The following is an 18,312-nucleotide window of genomic DNA, read 5'->3' as shown; positions in this document are numbered from 1 at the left end:
AAGAAAAAATCTAATCGTGATGATTCGAAGTCTTGTAAACAATTGTTTTATGCTCTTATATTTTGAGTTTCTTGGACTTTGTTTTATCCATACCCTTCATTTCTTACTCACCTTACACCCTTGGCCCCATTACAACCTATGCTAAAGACCTAAATTGATCTTAAATGTCATGTGGTTGAATTGCATTTATTTTTCTACTTTTAAGTGTTTGGCATCCTTCTTGAGATCATATTAATGCAAGTTCTTCATCTTTCTATTGCGAGTTAAGTCCCTTATGGTTTAACTCTAATCTCATGTTTATAACTGAGTGTTGCATTGTAGCCCTCTTCCGAGTGATTCATTTGTGACAGGACAACTTCGGTGAGATTTGAAGTTGCATTTGTGCTTGGTATGATTTTTGAAATTGTGTGAAAACTAAGATTGGGGAATTTGTTGCATTTGGCTATCACACTAATACACTTTGAACATGTTATGTTTTGAACTTTGCCGCCTTGTAAATAATGTCTAAAATTGAGCTTTTAAACTTTTGAGTCATGTGCATGAGTCATTTCTCTTCATAAAATGTTCGGAAAGATTGTTTTGAGTTTTTATTTATTTATTTTTATTTTTATTTTTGTTTTGTTTTTGTAATTATTTTTGTTTTTGTGTTTCTTTTATTTTTGCTTAAGGACTAACAAATCTAATAAGTTTTCTAACCACTTTGTTTTGTAGAGTTAGTAAAACGTTTGTGGGTATCGTTTCTGTTAAACCCTCAGGAGACACAACTCCTCCTACTAGGGATGCCTAGAGGTTTAAAGGCTTGTTGCATTCGCTCAATGCAATCGAGTTACCTACGAAAGTGGTCTAGTTAACTTCTTGTTTTGTTTTTAACTTTGTTTTGTGTTGTTTTGCTCGAGGACTAGCAAAATCTAGGTTTGGGGGTATTTGATCGGTTCATAATTGTATATCATTTTGTACCCTTCTAGCTTATGATTTGGTTATGTTTTTTAGTTAAACTTGTGCTTTTAATCCTTTTTGTGTTTATCTTTCAGTTCATTGAGCTTTAGGTAATAATGATGGCTTTGGATAGTAAATGATGCAATCCATGCATGTTAGGGCCTAATTTGGATGAATGGATGAAGAGCTTAAAGACAAACTCAATTTTGGCTACAGTCCCCTGCCAGCCCAGTTTCGTAGGTCATATTGCAAGCTTTGTTTCAGCAACCTACATAGCTCGGATGAGGCCACATTCTTCATGAAAGTTGTTCCAATGGGTGTGTAATATAACATATCCAAAATTCAGCCCCATTGGATAAATATGGAGTCTGTTACCTAGCAAACACAGAGCCATGCTCAGGATGGATTTTATCAGCGCGCAAAATGAGTTAGCAATTTGTTTTGGCCTTAACTTCCTCCTCCGACCTTGGATTGGCCCAAATGATATATGGCTGGAAAGAAGACATTCTGAACTTCAAGTTTGAGTGCTTAAAGTCTTAATTTGCTTAAGGGAAGCCCAATTCGTAAGCCCTTGAAGTTGCTGGTCATGCTGACCTCAGGATGAGCTATTATTTCTGGTTGGAAGCTTGGTCATGGTGACATGAAGATGAGCTAGGGCTGCTGGTGGGATTTATTAGTGAAGTGCATCAACCATTTCAGATTTTATAATGGAAGTGTTGTATGCATTAGTGAAGTGCATCAACCATTTCAGATTTTATAAAACAAAGTGTTGTATGCATTAGCCATACTTAATTCAGATTTTCAGCTTCCTTAGGCCTATATATAGTGAGGTTTCCCAAGCTTGTAAACACACCCCAAGGGGGGGGGAGCTCTCAAACACTTCTCTAGAGCTCCCTTCCCTTCTCTCCCTCAAATTCTCTTAGTTTTGCTTTCTAGTTCTCAATTCTAGCTTTCTTTAATGTTTTCTTAGTTGTAATTTATTTTTCTTGTAATGTACATTCTTTCTTAAGTATTCAAGTTTAATTAGTTTCCAAGTTTCAATTATGGTTTTTGTTCTTATTCATTATGCTTATAAGTTAATATGCTAGTTTGAATGATTGATCACCATTTAGGCTTGCATGTTAGCTATCTTGGTTTGAATTAAGAGTATACACCATGCTTTAATTCGAATTGAACTATGAATAGGAAGAGTATGTATGGACATTCGACAACAGGGATTAGATACATACTTGGTTGTTTAAATTGTTCTTCTATGCTTAATGGGTTCCTAATGCTTAATTTTAGGTTAGACAACAAATGATCAAATTAGGGAATTAGGAACACAAGGTTATGACCACACACCATGGCTTAATCATACTTTAGCTAGAATCAATCCATTAATCTAATTGAACTTGGGAACTTATCTGCTTGAGTTAGTTATTTCTTCTTTCCTTGTTTTATTTATTTCCTTTATTTTTCATTTCTGTTTTGTGTAGGGAAAATGAATTGGATCATTCAATCACCAATCCTCGTGGGATCGACCTCGCACTTACATACGCTATACTACCGAACGGCTCGTGCACTTGCGAGTATCACAAGTTGAGGATGCAGCTTAATCCATTTTGGTGCAGCTGAAATCTACACAACAGCAACGCAATGAGTTTTACTCGCGACGCCGTTGCCTTCGAATCGTCGGTTCGTGGGGCCAATTCTGAGGTCGGAGCCCAGATCAGCGGTTTGCCCGATTTGCCGTTGCACGCGCGTCGGTCCAGCTCCTCTCCAATAACTTACGCCATCTGTCCTACATCACACCGTGGAGCTCGTCTCCAATTAACCGGGCACCGCAAACGAACGAAAGCGAAAAAACAACAGGACTCGACGCCCACTGCCAAAATTATTGGGGTTGTTCTTAACGTTGTCAGTTTTTTTATTTTTTTTTGTTTTGGTTCAATTATCGTAAGGTAGGCCCCACAGCCGATCGGAACCGGCAGTTCGGCAGGCCTGCGCGCGACACATGGTAGGGGTGGCGACGACAAGGCCTGACAGGCCATGCCATTTCATGCGACGGCATCCCATTTCATGCGGGGGGCGTTGGATAGCCAACCCATGGTCATATGGCATGGCTCAAACGTGGCTTATATACTTTTAGGCGTTATAAGCTAACGGATGCGATCATACCAACTCACATGCACCGGATCCCATCAGAACTCCGAAGATAAGCGAGTTTGGGCGAGAGTAGTACTAGGATGGGTGACCTCCTGGGAAGTCCTCGTGTTGCATCCCTTCTTTTTTTGCCTTGTTGACGTTTCAATTGTCGTGGGCGTTTGCTTTCCGTCATCTTATTCATCTGGATGTCTTTGTTTTATCACGACCCCGTGGCGCAGCGTGACAATCGGGGCACACTATGATTAAATACTCCTAGAAAGCCTAGGATTAACGAAGGAATTAAAATAGGAAAATAACACAGTTACCAAAAACATCAAAAACTGGATTTCGGGCTAGTAAACGACGTCGGATGCCCGAAAAAGCCCACGACTCATGGCAACGCCATGAGTTTTACTCGCGACGCCGTTGCCTTCGAATCGACGGTTCGTGGGCCCAATTCTGAGGTCGGAGCCCAGATCAGCGGTTTGCCCGATTTGCCGTTGCACGCGCGTCGGTCCAGCTCCTCTCCAATAACTTACGCCATCTGTCCTACATCACCCCGTGGAGCTCGTCTCCAATTAACTGGGCACCGCAAACGAACGAAAGCGAAAAAACAACAGGACTCGACGCCCCCTGCCGAAATTATTGGGGTTGTTCTTAACGTTGTCAGTTTTTTTATTTTTTTTTGTTTTGGTTCAATTATCGTAAGGTAGGCCCCACAGCCGATCGGAACCGGCAGTGCGGCAGGCCTGCGCGCGACACGTGGTAGGGGTGGCGACGACAAGGCTTGACAGGCCATGCCATTTCATGCGGGGGGCGTTGGATAGCCAACCCATGGTCATATGGCATGGCTCAAACGTGGCTTATATACTTTTAGGCGTTATAAGCTAACGGATGCGATCATACCAACTCACATGCACCGGATCCCATCAGAACTCCGAAGTTAAGCGAGTTTGGGCGAGAGTAGTACTAGAATGGGTGACCTCCTGGGAAGTCCTCGTGTTGCATCCCTTCTTTTTTTGCCTTGTTGACGTTTCAATTGTCGTGGGCGTTTGCTTTCCGTCATCTTATTCATCTGGATGTCTTTGTTTTATCACGACCCCTTGGCGCAGCGTGACAATCGGGGCACACTATGATTAAATACTCCTAGAAAGCCTAGGATTCACGAAGGAATTAAAATAGGAAAATAACACAGTTACCAAAAACTTCAAAAACTGGATCTCGGGCTAGTAAACGACGTCGGATGCCCGAAAAAGCCCACGACTCATGGCAACGCAATGAGTTTTACTCGCGACGCCGTTGCCTTCGAATCGACGGTTCGTGGGCCCAATTCTGAGGTCGGAGCCCAGATCAGCGGTTTGCCCGATTTTCCGTTGCACGCGCGTCGGTCCAGCTCCTCTCCAATAACTTACGCCATCTGTCCTACATCACCCCGTGGAGCTCGTCTCCAATTAACCGGGCACCGCAAACGAACGAAAGCGAAAAAACGGCAGGACTCGACGCCCACTGCCGAAATTATTGGGGTTGTTCTTAACGTTGTCAGTTTTTTTGTTTTTTTTGTTTTGGTTCAATTATCGTAAGGTAGGCCCCACAGCCGATCGGAACCGGCAGTTCGGCAGGCCTGCGCGCGACACGTGGTAGGGGTGGCGACGACAAGGCTTGACAGGCCATGCCATTTCATGTGGGGGGCGTTGGATAGCCAACCCATGGTCATATGGCATGGCTCAAACGTGGCTTATATACTTTTAGGCGTTATAAGCTAACGGATGCGATCATACCAACTCACATGCAGCGGATCCCATCAGAACTGCGAAGTTAAGCGAGTTTGGGCGAGAGTAGTACTAGGATGGGTGACCTCCTGAGAAGTCCTCGTGTTGCATCCCTTCTTTTTTTGCCTTGTTGACGTTTCAATTGTCGTGGGCGTTTGCTTTCCGTCATCTTATTCATCTGGATGTCTTTGTTTTATCACGACCCCTTGGCGCAGCGTGACAATCGGGGCACACTATGATTAAATACTCCTAGAAAGCCTAGGATTAACGAAGGAATTAAAATAGGAAAATAACACAGTTACCAAAAACTTCAAAAACTGGATTTCGGGCTAGTAAACGAAGTCGGATGCCCGAAAAAGCCCACGACTCATGGCAACGCAATGAGTTTTACTCGCGACGCCGTTGCCTTCGAATCGACGGTTCGTGGGCCCAATTCTGAGGTCGGAGCCCAGATCAGCGGTTTGCCCGATTTGCCGTTGCACGCGCGTCGGTCCAGCTCCTCTCCAATAACTTACGCCATCTGTCCTACATCACCCCGTGGAGCTCGTCTCCAATTAACCGGGCACCGCAAACGAACGAAAGCGAAAAAACAGCAGGACTCGACGCCCACTGCCGAAATTATTGGGGTTGTTTGTTGTTAATATTATGTTAACTCGCAATTGTACGGGGCAATTAGTAGTATAGCAAGACAAGTACGAGGTCGTACCCACGAAGACTGAGAAGTTCAAATTAGTTATGTACTTTAGATTACCGAATTCAAGAAGTTAGGAAGTTAAATCTAAAACAGAATTTAAAGCAAGAGTGAGTTTGAAAACAAATGCAGCAAGATTAAAATGAACTTTGAAGTGAGAATGCTTGTGATTATAGAAAGAAATGAACAAACTGAAATTGCAACGGAAAGCAAGTAAACAAAAGTAACAAAGGGTGGTTTTGAAGGTTAAAACACAGGTTTGGAGACTAGGGCATTCGATTCACCATAACAATTCAATTCTGGGTTATAAAGATTCAAGTAACAAGTCTAATTCAGATTCAAAGATTGATTCTAGCTAAAGTATGATTAGGCCATGGTGTTTGGTCCTAACCTTGTGTTCCTAATTCCCTAATTTGATCATTTGTTGTCTAACCTAAAATTAAGCATTAGGAACCCATTAAGCATAGAAGAACATTTTAAACAACCAAGTATGTATCTAATCCCTGTTGTCGAATGTCCATACATACTCTTCCTATTCATAGTTCAATTCGAATTAAAGCATGGTGTATACTCTTAATTCAAACCAAGATAGTTAACAAACAAGTTCTAATGGTGATCAATCATTCAAACAAGCATGTTAACTTATAAGCATAATGAATAAGAACATGAATCATGAATCAAACTTGAAACTCCAAACTTATAAACCCAGAATATTCATGTTAGGTTACATCGAAGCCCTAGTTATGGATTTAGCTACTCATAATGGAAAAGAGACTTGAACAGAAATGAGAAAACATAATGAATGCAATAAGAGTAGAAAAACCCTTTTTCTGAAGTTCTTGTGGTGTCCAAGGCTTCTCCAAGTGCTTCTCCACTTCTAATGCTTCTCCAAGAGCTTCCCCACTTCTAGAAAGATGTATGAAGGATATGGAGGTGATTTGGGATGAGTTTGAGTGAGTGGTGATGGCTAAGGAAGATGAAATTCGTAGGGAAATGGAAGAGAAGAAAGCTGGAGTTGTTTTGGTGATTGTTGGAGTGTTTGGGATTGTGAGAGTGTTTGAGGATGGTTGGAGTGAATTGTGGGGTTGTGAATCCTAGGATTTGTTGTAGTACACACCCATTGGAACAACTTTCATGAAGAATGCTGCCTCATCCGAGCTGTGTAGGTTGCTGAAACAAAGCTTGCAATATGACCTACGGAACTGGACTGGCAGGGGGCTGTAGCCAAAATGAGTTTGTCTTTTAAGCTCTTCATCCCTTTATCCAAATCAGGCTTTAACATACATGGATTACATCATTTCATATCCAAAGCCATCATTGTTACCTAAAGCTGAAAGATAAACACAAAAAGGATTAAAAGCACAAGTTTAACTCAAAAACATAACCAAATCATAAGCTAGAAGGGTACAAAATGATATACAATTATGAACCGATCAAATACCCCCAAACCTAGATTTTGCTAGTCCTCGAGCAAAACCACACAAAACAAAGTTAAAAACAAAACTAACTAGACCACTTTCGTAGGTAACTCGATTGCATTGAGCGTATGCAACAAGCCTTTAAACCTCTAGGCATCCCTAGTAGGAGGAGTTGTGTCTCCTGAGGGTTTAACAGATACGATACCCACAAACGTTTTTCTAACTCTACAAAACAAAATGGTTAGAAAAACAACTTTGAAATCAACTAATGAAAATGAAAGAAAACTTTAGTCATACCTCCAACACCATAGAGTTGCCAAGATAGGTCATCAATCAGTGTGTACAAGTGGAAGCTATAGCTCAAAGGCACACAGTTTCAAAGCAAGCATACTCAAACCTTGAATAGAGAACATGCTTCGACTCTAATTCTCACAGATAACACTCAATCACTCAGAACCTATGTTTTAATTCTCTCAAGAAAGCATAAGTGAGTGTATGAAATAGAAGCACAAATTTGGTTAGATCTCATGAAAGGAATTAAATACTAAGAATAGAGATACACACATACTTACCAGCACCCATGAATACATCCTCAAAGATCAGCTAGGTCTTTCACAATGTTGTAATGAAAGGCTAAGGTTTAGGGGAAATGGAAGAATTGGAAGGAAAAACAAATAACTTAAGAACATACCAAGGTTGCATGCTTCATTAATCTGCAAGGCATCATTGATTTAGATTGGCATGGCAGCAAACTTCATGGTATTACCTGGCATGGACTTTATTTTTCACACTTACATCAAATCGAAACACTTTCATCTTCGTTGATTTGATCTGCATCTTCATTAACTTCATTGCACAGATTCACATCATCTTTATTTAGGTACATGGCTGCAACTTCCTTGCTTCAAACTTTATGTTGGCAAACCTTGGTATATTTCTAAGTTACTAGGGTATGGCTACAATAGGTCAAGTATCTCAGATTGAGATACAAAGGTAGGGAAATGATGAGGGTGATAGAAGAAAAAGGATTTAAGTGTTTGGCTTCAAGAGGGCTAATGGAACACACATATGAGTAGGGTGAAAAGAAAGCACATAGAATAGTTATACACACATAGCCTAGCATCACTTCAATGAGTTCATTCATGAATGAGAGCAAGCACATGATATCTGTAAAAGAGAATCATCCTTAGTATTCAATCAAAATGAAATGATGAGATCAATTAGAGTGAATTGAAGAAAATAAGTATGGATGAGAAATAGAACACTTTAAACCCTCTCAAGAAAGCAATTAGGCTCGATATAGCTCACTAGGGTAGTCTCCACTATTTTCCTTCAAGAATTTGAGCATGGTACTTTAGCCACCAGAATTCTAAGAGCCAAAGCTTTGTGAAGTGCAAAATTCTGATATGAAAACCTCAATGGCAGCTCCATAGCATCGATTGTATGACATTTCGCCAAAAAAATTAGTGACAAATGAACGAAAATTGAAACACAAATGAATGAAATTTGAAAACCTTCCCCCCAGACCTGAATTAAACATTGTCCTCAATGTTAAAGCAAAGTAAAGATGATTGAGAACAAGTAAATGATAAAGGGAAAAGTTAAGAAAAAGGTTTAGAGAAAAAAAAAAAAAATGAATATATAAGCAACTCATGGATGACCAGTTAAGGGCCTCAGAAAACACAGCCAGGGGATCCGGGAAGGTTGGAGGGGTCACAATGGTCCCGCTTAAAACCCAAACTTCTTAGACACCGAAGGTGTCGCCTAAAGAACTCCTAGACACTGTATTGACGGAGGTGCTCACTGGGGTTACCAAAAGTTAGCTTATAAGAAATTTTTTTTATTTTTTAATTTTTAATTTTTAATTTTTAATTTTTATATTTATTTATTTATAAAAAGGAACAGAAACTTAAAATGACTAAAAATAAAAACAAAACAAGTAAAGAGAAAGGATTGAAATGCTTCCCCTTGATGCGATTAGGTCGATTGCTACCAAGCACCTTCTTCTTGAACACATGGGTTGCCTCCCAAGAAGCGCCTTAGTTACTGTCTTGGCAAGACATTGTGCAATCAGCTAAGTTGATGGTACGAAGGGAAGTTGATCTACCACATGGCCAGTTTGGATGCCAGCTGAAACTCCCTCATAGAATGGCTTTAAACGTTGTCCATTTACTTTGAAAGTCGAGCCATCTTTAGGGTTTTGAATCTCCACAGCTCCATAGGGAGAAACATTGACCACGGTGAATGGGCCTTGCCATCTAGACTTCAATTTTCCTGGAAAGAGACGCAAACGTGAGTTAAACAAAAGAACTGACATACCTTTGGAGAACTCTTTCCGTTGAATGTTTCTGTCATGGTAACTCTTGCTTCGTTTTTTGTAAAGCTTTGCATTCTCATAAGACTCATGTCTAATTTCTTCCAATTCATTGAGCTGAAACTTTCTTGCATGGCCTGCCTTGTCTAGATCAAAATTCAACTTCTTGATGGCCCAAAAAGCATTGTGTTCAAGCTCCATTGGCAGGTGACAAGCTTTCCCAAACACAAGACGATAAGGGCTCATTCCAATGGGAGTCTTATATGCAGTCCTATAAGCCCATAATGCATCATTGAGCTTGGCTGCCCAATCTTTCCTTGTATTGTTCACCACCTTCTCCAGGATGTGCTTAATTTCTCTATTGCTTATTTCCACTTGACCAGAAGTTTGCGGATGATATGGTGTAGAGACTCGATGGGTGACGTTGTACTTTTTCATGAGTGCTTCGAATGGCTTGTTACAGAAGTGGCTGCCTCCATCACTAATGACAGCCCTTGGAGTACCAAACCTTGTGAAAATATTATCCTTCAAGAACTTCAGCACCACCTTATAATCATTGGTTTTGGTGGCTATGGCTTCCACCCATTTAGACACATAATCAACAGCAACAAGTATGTAAGTATAACCAAAGGAAGATGGGAATGGTCCCATGAAATCAATACCCCACACATCGAAGAGCTCCACAACAAGTATGTTATTCAATGGCATTTCATTCCTGCGACTTATGTTCCCCATCCTTTGGCACCTATCACACTTAACACAAAAATTAAACGCATCTTTGAATAGAGTGGGCCAAAAGAAACCAGATTGCAGAATTTTAAGTGCTGTTTTCTTAGCTCCAAAGTGACCTCCACAAGCCAATTCGTGGCTATGCCTAAGTATGCTTTCTTGCTCTTCTTCTGGAACACATCTTCTGATGAGTTGATCCGGGCAATGCTTGAATAAGAAAGGTTCATCCCAGACATAATGTTTCACCATGGAAAAGAACTTCTTCTTGTCCTGAGAAGTTAGATCATTTCTAAGAACACCACAAGCAAGATAATTAACAAAATCAGCATACCATGGCTCTTTGACTTGAGCAGCATATAGTTGTTCATCAGGGAAAGTCTCATTCAAGGGTAGCATAGCTGCTCCTTTTTCTTCAACCACAATTCTGCTCAAATGATCAGCTACCACATTCTCACATCCCTTCTTATCTCGAATCTCCAAATCGAATTCTTGCAGCAAGAGAATCCATCTAATCAAGCGTGGTTTGGCATCCTTCTTAGTGAGCAAGTATCTAAGAGCTGCATGGTCAGAATAAACAATTACTTTAGAACCAACAAGGTAAGAACGAAATTTTTCTAAAGCAAAAACCACAGCAAGCAACTCCTTCTCTGTTGTGGAGTAGTTGATTTGAGCATCATTCAAGGTCCGGCTAGCATAATGAATCACATGGGGCAGCTTGTTCTTCTTTTGACCTAAAACTGCACCAATAGCAAAGTCAGAGGCATCACACATTATTTCAAATGGTAAAGACCAATCCGGAGCTATGATAATAGGGGCTGAAGTTAGCTCCCTCTTCAAGGTAGAAAAAGCTTCCATGCAAGCTTCATTAAACTCAAAAACAGCATCCTTAGCAAGGAGATTACACAATGGCCTTGTAATGCTTGAGAAATTTTTGATGAACCTTCTATAGAATCCAGCATGACCTAGAAAGCTTCTAATTCCTTTAACAGAGGTAGGGGGTGGAAGATTTGAGATGAGATCGATCTTGGCTTTATCCACTTCGATTCCCTTGCTTGAAATCACATGGCCTAGTACAATGCCTTGTCTCACCATGAAGTGACACTTCTCCCAATTCAAAATCAGATTTGTTTCCTGGCATCTTTTAAGCACTAGAGACAAGTGGTGAAGACAATTATCAAAAGAGGAACCAAAAACTGAAAAATCATCCATAAATACCTCAATGAATCGTTCCACCATATCTGAAAAGATTGACATCATGCATCTTTGGAAAGTTGCTGGGGCATTGCACAAACCGAATGGCATCCTTCTATAAGCAAACGTACCAAATGGGCATGTGAATGTGGTTTTCTCTTGGTCTTCCGGAGCAATGGGAATTTGATTATAACCTGAAAAACCATCAAGAAAACAATAGTAAGCATGGCCAGATAAACGTTCAAGCATTTGATCAATAAAAGGCAAGGGGAAATGATCTTTTCTAGTGGATGTGTTCAACTTCAAAAACTGGATTTCGGGCTAGTAAACGACGTCGGATGCCCGAAAAAGCCCACGACTCATGGCAACGCAATGAGTTTTACTCGCGACGCCGTTGCCTTCGAATCGACGGTTCGTGGGCCCAATTCTGAGGTCGGAGCCCAGATCAGCGGTTTGCCCGATTTGCCGTTGCACGCGCGTCGGTCCGGCTCCTCTCCAATAACTTACGCCATCTGTCCTACATCACCCCGTGGAGCTCGTCTCCAATTAACCGGGCACCGCAAACGAACGAAAGCGAAAAAACAGCAGGACTCGACGCCCACTGCCGAATTTATTGGGGTTGTTCTTAACGTTGTCAGTTTTTTTGTTTTTTTTGTTTTGGTTCAATTATCGTAAGGTAGGCCCCACAGCCGATCGGAACCGGCAGTTCGGCAGGCCTGCGCGCGACACGTGGTAGGGGTGGCGACGACAAGGCTTGACAGGCCATGCCATTTCATGCGGGGGGCGTTGGATAGCCAACCCATGGTCATATGGCATGGCTCAAACGTGGCTTATATACTTTTAGGCGTTATAAGCTAACGGATGCGATCATACCAACTCACATGCACCGGATCCCATCAGAACTCCGAAGTTAAGCGAGTTCGGGCGAGAGTAGTACTAGGATGGGTGACCTCCTGGGAAGTCCTCGTGTTGCATCCCTTCTTTTTTTGCCTTGTTGACGTTTCAATTGTCGTGGGCGTTTGCTTTCCGTCATCTTATTCATCTGGATGTCTTTGTTTTATCACGACCCCTTGGCGCAGCGTGACAATCGGGGCACACTATGATTAAATACTCCTAGAAAGCCTAGGATTAACGAAGGAATTAAAATAGGAAAACAACACAGTTACCAAAAACTTCAAAAACTGGATTTCGGTGCATCCCTTCTTTTTTTGCCTTGTTGACGTTTCAATTGTCGTGGGCGTTTGCTTTCCGTCATCTTATTCATCTGGATGTCTTTGTTTTATCACGACCATTTGGCGCAGCGTGACAATCGGGGCACACTATGATTAAATAATCCTAGAAATCCTAGGATTAACGAAGGAATTAAAATAGGAAAATAACACAGTTACCAAAAACTTCAAAAACTGGATTTCGGGCTAGTAAACGAAGTCGGATGCCCGAAAAAGCCCACGACTCATGGCAACGCAATGAGTTTTACTCGCGACGCCGTTGCCTTCGAATCGACGGTTCGTGGGCCCAATTCTGAGGTCGGAGCCCAGATCAGCGGTTTGCCCGATTTGCCGTTGCACGCGCGTCGGTCCAGCTCCTCTCCAATAACTTACGCCATCTGTCCTACATTACCCCGTGGAGCTCGTCTCCAATTAACCGGGCACCGTAAACGAACGAAAGCGAAAAAACAACAGGACTCGACGCCCACTGCCGAAATTATTGGGGTTGTTCTTAACGTTGTCAGTTTTTTTGTTTTTTTTGTTTTGGTTCAATTATCGTAAGGTAGGCCCCACAGCCGATCGGAACCGGCAGTTCGGCAGGCCTGCGCGCGACACGTGGTAGGGGTGGCGACGACAAGGCTTGACAGGCCATGCCATTTCATGCGGGGGGCGTTGGATAGCCAACCCATGGTCATATGGCATGGCTCAAACGTGGCTTATATACTTTTAGGCGTTATAAGCTAACGGATGCGATCATACCAACTCACATGCACCGGATCCCATCAGAACTCCGAAGTTAAGCGAGTTTGGGCGAGAGTAGTACTAGGATGGGTGACCTCCTGGGAAGTCCTCGTGTTGCATCCCTTCTTTTTTTGCCTTGTTGACGTTTCAATTGTCGTGGGCGTTTGCTTTCCGTCATCTTATTCATCTGGATGTCTTTGTTTTATCACGACCCCTTGGCGCAGCGTGACAATCGGGGCACACTATGATTAAATACTCCTAGAAAGGCTAGGATTAACGAAGGAATTAAAATAGGAAAATAACACAGTTACCAAAAACTTCAAAAACTGGATTTCGGGCTAGTAAACGAAGTCGGATGCCCGAAAAAGCCCACGACTCATGGCAACGCAATGAGTTTTACTCGCGACGCCGTTGCCTTCGAATCGACGGTTCGTGGGCCCAATTCTGAGGTCGGAGCCCAGATCAGCGGTTTGCCCGATTTGCCGTTGCACGCGCGTCGGTCCAGCTCCTCTCCAATAACTTACGCCATCTGTCCTACATCACCCCGTGGAGCTCGTCTCCAATTAACCGGGCACCGCAAACGAACGAAAGCGAAAAAACAACAGGACTCGACGCCCACTGCCGAAATTATTGGGGTTGTTCTTAACGTTGTCAGTTTTTTTGTTTTTTTTGTTTTGGTTCAATTATCGTAAGGTAGGCCCCACAGCCGATCGGAACCGGCAGTTCGGCAGGCCTGCGCGCGACACGTGGTAGGGGTGGCGACGACAAGGCTTGACAGGCCATGCCATTTCATGCGGGGGGCGTTGGATAGCCAACCCATGGTCATATGGCATGGCTCAAACGTGGCTTATATACTTTTAGGCGTTATAAGCTAACGGATGCGATCATACCAACTCACATGCACCGGATCCCATCAGAACTCCGAAGTTAAGCGAGTTTGGGCGAGAGTAGTACTAGGATGGGTGACCTCCTGGGAAGTCCTCGTGTTGCATCCCTTCTTTTTTTGCCTTGTTGACGTTTCAATTGTCGTGGGCGTTTGCTTTCCGTCATCTTATTCATCTGGATGTCTTTGTTTTATCACGACCCCTTGGCGCAGCGTGACAATCGGGGCACACTATGATTAAATACTCCTAGAAAGCCTAGGATTAACGAAGGAATTAAAATAGGAAAACAACACAGTTACCAAAAACTTCAAAAACTGGATTTCGGTGCATCCCTTCTTTTTTTGCCTTGTTGACGTTTCAATTGTCGTGGGCGTTTGCTTTCCGTCATCTTATTCATCTGGATGTCTTTGTTTTATCACGACCATTTGGCGCAGCGTGACAATCGGGGCACACTATGATTAAATAATCCTAGAAATCCTAGGATTAACGAAGGAATTAAAATAGGAAAATAACACAGTTACCAAAAACTTCAAAAACTGGATTTCGGGCTAGTAAACGAAGTCGGATGCCCGAAAAAGCCCACGACTCATGGCAACGCAATGAGTTTTACTCGCGACGCCGTTGCCTTCGAATCGACGGTTCGTGGGCCCAATTCTGAGGTCGGAGCCCAGATCAGCGGTTTGCCCGATTTGCCGTTGCACGCGCGTCGGTCCAGCTCCTCTCCAATAACTTACGCCATCTGTCCTACATTACCCCGTGGAGCTCGTCTCCAATTAACCGGGCACCGTAAACGAACGAAAGCGAAAAAACAACAGGACTCGACGCCCACTGCCGAAATTATTGGGGTTGTTCTTAACGTTGTCAGTTTTTTTGTTTTTTTTGTTTTGGTTCAATTATCGTAAGGTAGGCCCCACAGCCGATCGGAACCGGCAGTTCGGCAGGCCTGCGCGCGACACGTGGTAGGGGTGGCGACGACAAGGCTTGACAGGCCATGCCATTTCATGCGGGGGGCGTTGGATAGCCAACCCATGGTCATATGGCATGGCTCAAACGTGGCTTATATACTTTTAGGCGTTATAAGCTAACGGATGCGATCATACCAACTCACATGCACCGGATCCCATCAGAACTCCGAAGTTAAGCGAGTTTGGGCGAGAGTAGTACTAGGATGGGTGACCTCCTGGGAAGTCCTCGTGTTGCATCCCTTCTTTTTTTGCCTTGTTGACGTTTCAATTGTCGTGGGCGTTTGCTTTCCGTCATCTTATTCATCTGGATGTCTTTGTTTTATCACGACCCCTTGGCGCAGCGTGACAATCGGGGCACACTATGATTAAATACTCCTAGAAAGGCTAGGATTAACGAAGGAATTAAAATAGGAAAATAACACAGTTACCAAAAACTTCAAAAACTGGATTTCGGGCTAGTAAACGAAGTCGGATGCCCGAAAAAGCCCACGACTCATGGCAACGCAATGAGTTTTACTCGCGACGCCGTTGCCTTCGAATCGACGGTTCGTGGGCCCAATTCTGAGGTCGGAGCCCAGATCAGCGGTTTGCCCGATTTGCCGTTGCACGCGCGTCGGTCCAGCTCCTCTCCAATAACTTACGCCATCTGTCCTACATCACCCCGTGGAGCTCGTCTCCAATTAACCGGGCACCGCAAACGAACGAAAGCGAAAAAACAACAGGACTCGACGCCCACTGCCGAAATTATTGGGGTTGTTCTTAACGTTGTCAGTTTTTTTGTTTTTTTTGTTTTGGTTCAATTATCGTAAGGTAGGCCCCACAGCCGATCGGAACCGGCAGTTCGGCAGGCCTGCGCGCGACACGTGGTAGGGGTGGCGACGACAAGGCTTGACAGGCCATGCCATTTCATGCGGGGGGCGTTGGATAGCCAACCCATGGTCATATGGCATGGCTCAAACGTGGCTTATATACTTTTAGGCGTTATAAGCTAACGGATGCGATCATACCAACTCAGATGCACCGGATCCCATCAGAACTCCGAAGTTAAGCGAGTTTGGGCGAGAGTAGTACTAGGATGGGTGACCTCCTGGGAAGTCCTCGTGTTGCATCCCTTCTTTTTTTGCCTTGTTGACGTTTCATTTGTCGTGGGCGTTTGCTTTCCGTCATCTTATTCATCTGGATGTCTTTGTTTTATCACGACCCCTTGGCGCAGCGTGACAATCGGGGCACACTATGATTAAATACTCCTAGAAAGCCTAGGATTAACGAAGGAATTAAAATAGGAAAATAACACAGTTACCAAAAACTTCAAAAACTGGATTTCGGGCTAGTAAACGAAGTCGGATGCCCGAAAAAGCCCACGACTCATGGCAACACAATGAGTTTTACTCGCGACGCCGTTGCCTTCGAATCGACGGTTTGTGGGCCCAATTCTGAGGTCGGAGCCCAGATCAGCGGTTTGCCCGATTTGCCGTTGCACGCGCGTCGGTCCAGCTCCTCTCCAATAACTTACGCCATCTGTCCTACATCGCCCCGTGGAGCTCGTCTCCAATTAACCGGGCACCGCAAACGAACGAAAGCGAAAAAACAACAGGACTCGACGCCCACTGCCGAAATTATTGGGGTTGTAATTAACGTTGTCAGTTTTTTTGTTTTTTTTGTTTTGGTTCAATTATCGTAAGGTAGGCCCCACAGCCGATCGGAACCGGCAGTTCGGCAGGCCTGCGCGCGACACATGGTAGGGGTGGCGACGACAAGGCTTGACAGGCCATGCCATTTCATGCGGGGGGCGTTGGATAGCCAACCCATGGTCATATGGCATGGCTCAAACGTGGCTTATATACTTTTAGGCGTTATAAGCTAACGGATGCGATCATACGAACTCACATGCACCGGATCCCATCAGAACTCCGAAGTTAAGCGAGTTTGGGCGAGAGTAGTACTAGGATGGGTGACCCCCTGGGAAGTCCTCGTGTTGCATCCCTTCTTTTTTTGACATGTTGACGTTTCAATTGTCGTGGGCGTTTGCTTTCCGTCATCTTATTCATCTGGATGTCTTTGTTTTATCACGACCCCTTGGCACAGCGTGACAATCGGGGCACACTATGATTAAATACTCCTAGAAAGCCTAGGATTAACGAAGGAATTAAAATAGGAAAATAACACAGTTACCAAAAACTTCAAAAACTGGATTTCGGGCTACTAAACGACGTCGGATGCCCGAAAAAGCCCACGACTCATGGCAATGCAATGAGTTTTACTCGCGACGCCGTTGCCTTCGAATCGACGGTTCGTGGGCCCAATTCTGAGGTCGGAGCCCAGATCAGCGGTTTGCCCGATTTGCCGTTGCACGCGCGTCGGTCCAGCTCCTCTCCAATAACTTACGCCATCTGTCCTACATCACCCCGTGGAGCTCGTCTCCAATTAACCGGGCACCGCAAACGAACGAAAGCGAAAAAACAACAGGACTCGACGCCCACTGCCGAAATTATTGGGGTTGTTCTTAACGTTGTCAGTTTTTTTGTTTTTTTTGTTTTGGTTCAATTATAGTAAGGTAGGCCCCACAGCCGATCGGAACCGGCAGTTCGGCAGGCCTGCGCGCGACACATGGTAGGGGTGGCGACGACAAGGCTTCACAGGCCATGCCATTTCATGCGAGGGGCGTTGGGTAGCCAACCCATGGTCATATGGCATGGCTCAAACGTGGCTTATATACTTTTAGGCGTTATAAGCTAACGGATGCGATCATACCAACTCACATGCACCGGATCCCATCAGAACTCCGAAGTTTAGCGAGTTTGGGCGAGAGTAGTACTAGGATGGGTGACCTCCTGGGAAGTCCTCGTGTTGCATCCCTTCGTTTTTTGCCTTGTTGACGTTTCAATTGTCGTGGGCGTTTGCTTTCCGTCATCTTATTCATCTGGATGTCTTTGTTTTATCACGACCCCTTGGCGCAGCGTGACAATCGGGCCACACTATGATTAAATACTCCTAGAAAGCCTAGGATTTACGAAGGAATTAAAATAGGAAAATAACACAGTTACCAAAAACTTCAAAAACTGGATTTCGGGCTAGTAAACGACGTCGGATGCCCGAAAAAGCCCACGACTCATGGCAACGCAATGAGTTTTACTCGCGACGCCGTTGCCTACGAATCGGCGGTTCGTGGGCCCAATTCTGAGGTCGGAGCCCAGATCAGCGTCTTGCCCGATATGCCGTTGCACGCGCGTCGGTCCAGCTCCTCTCCAATAACTTACGCCATCTGTCCTACATCACCCCGTGGAGCTCGTCTCCAATTAACTGGGCACCGCAAACGAACGAAAGCGAAAAAACAATAGGACT

General features: G+C 43.9%; 9 non-coding genes and 1 pseudogene across 9 annotated transcripts; all 10 read left to right on the top strand.

The window, feature by feature from the left end:
- Nucleotides 1-3,079: 3,079 nt before the first annotated feature.
- On the top strand, nt 3,080-3,198 carry LOC148291334 (5S ribosomal RNA). Its single transcript, XR_015826736.1, has one exon. It is a non-coding gene; the product is annotated as a 5S ribosomal RNA (ribosomal RNA).
- Nucleotides 3,199-3,952: 754 nt separating this feature from the next.
- LOC148291333 (5S ribosomal RNA) lies at nt 3,953-4,071 on the top strand. Its single transcript, XR_015827702.1, has one exon. It is a non-coding gene; the product is annotated as a 5S ribosomal RNA (ribosomal RNA).
- Nucleotides 4,072-4,824: 753 nt separating this feature from the next.
- Nucleotides 4,825-4,943, top strand: LOC148291332 (5S ribosomal RNA; annotated as a pseudogene).
- A 7,088-nt stretch (nt 4,944-12,031) lies between these two features.
- On the top strand, nt 12,032-12,150 carry LOC148291331 (5S ribosomal RNA). Its single transcript, XR_015827647.1, has one exon. It is a non-coding gene; the product is annotated as a 5S ribosomal RNA (ribosomal RNA).
- A 975-nt stretch (nt 12,151-13,125) lies between these two features.
- On the top strand, nt 13,126-13,244 carry LOC148291330 (5S ribosomal RNA). Its single transcript, XR_015826692.1, has one exon. It is a non-coding gene; the product is annotated as a 5S ribosomal RNA (ribosomal RNA).
- A 753-nt stretch (nt 13,245-13,997) lies between these two features.
- LOC148291329 (5S ribosomal RNA) lies at nt 13,998-14,116 on the top strand. Its single transcript, XR_015826681.1, has one exon. It is a non-coding gene; the product is annotated as a 5S ribosomal RNA (ribosomal RNA).
- A 975-nt stretch (nt 14,117-15,091) lies between these two features.
- LOC148291328 (5S ribosomal RNA) lies at nt 15,092-15,210 on the top strand. The gene has a single exon (XR_015826670.1). It is a non-coding gene; the product is annotated as a 5S ribosomal RNA (ribosomal RNA).
- A 753-nt stretch (nt 15,211-15,963) lies between these two features.
- On the top strand, nt 15,964-16,082 carry LOC148291327 (5S ribosomal RNA). Its single transcript, XR_015827476.1, has one exon. It is a non-coding gene; the product is annotated as a 5S ribosomal RNA (ribosomal RNA).
- Nucleotides 16,083-16,835: 753 nt separating this feature from the next.
- On the top strand, nt 16,836-16,954 carry LOC148291326 (5S ribosomal RNA). The gene has a single exon (XR_015826997.1). It is a non-coding gene; the product is annotated as a 5S ribosomal RNA (ribosomal RNA).
- Nucleotides 16,955-17,707: 753 nt separating this feature from the next.
- LOC148291325 (5S ribosomal RNA) lies at nt 17,708-17,826 on the top strand. Its single transcript, XR_015826953.1, has one exon. It is a non-coding gene; the product is annotated as a 5S ribosomal RNA (ribosomal RNA).
- The last annotated feature ends 486 nt before the right edge of the window (nt 17,827-18,312 follow it).

The sequence above is a fragment of the Prunus avium genome, chromosome 8 (genome assembly GCF_965620075.1).
Source record: "Prunus avium chromosome 8, drPruAviu1.hap1.1, whole genome shotgun sequence".
NCBI classification, from domain to species: Eukaryota; Viridiplantae; Streptophyta; class Magnoliopsida; order Rosales; family Rosaceae; genus Prunus; species Prunus avium.
Note: the sequence above shows the minus strand (reverse complement) of the source record. Positions and strands in the feature narration are given on the sequence as shown.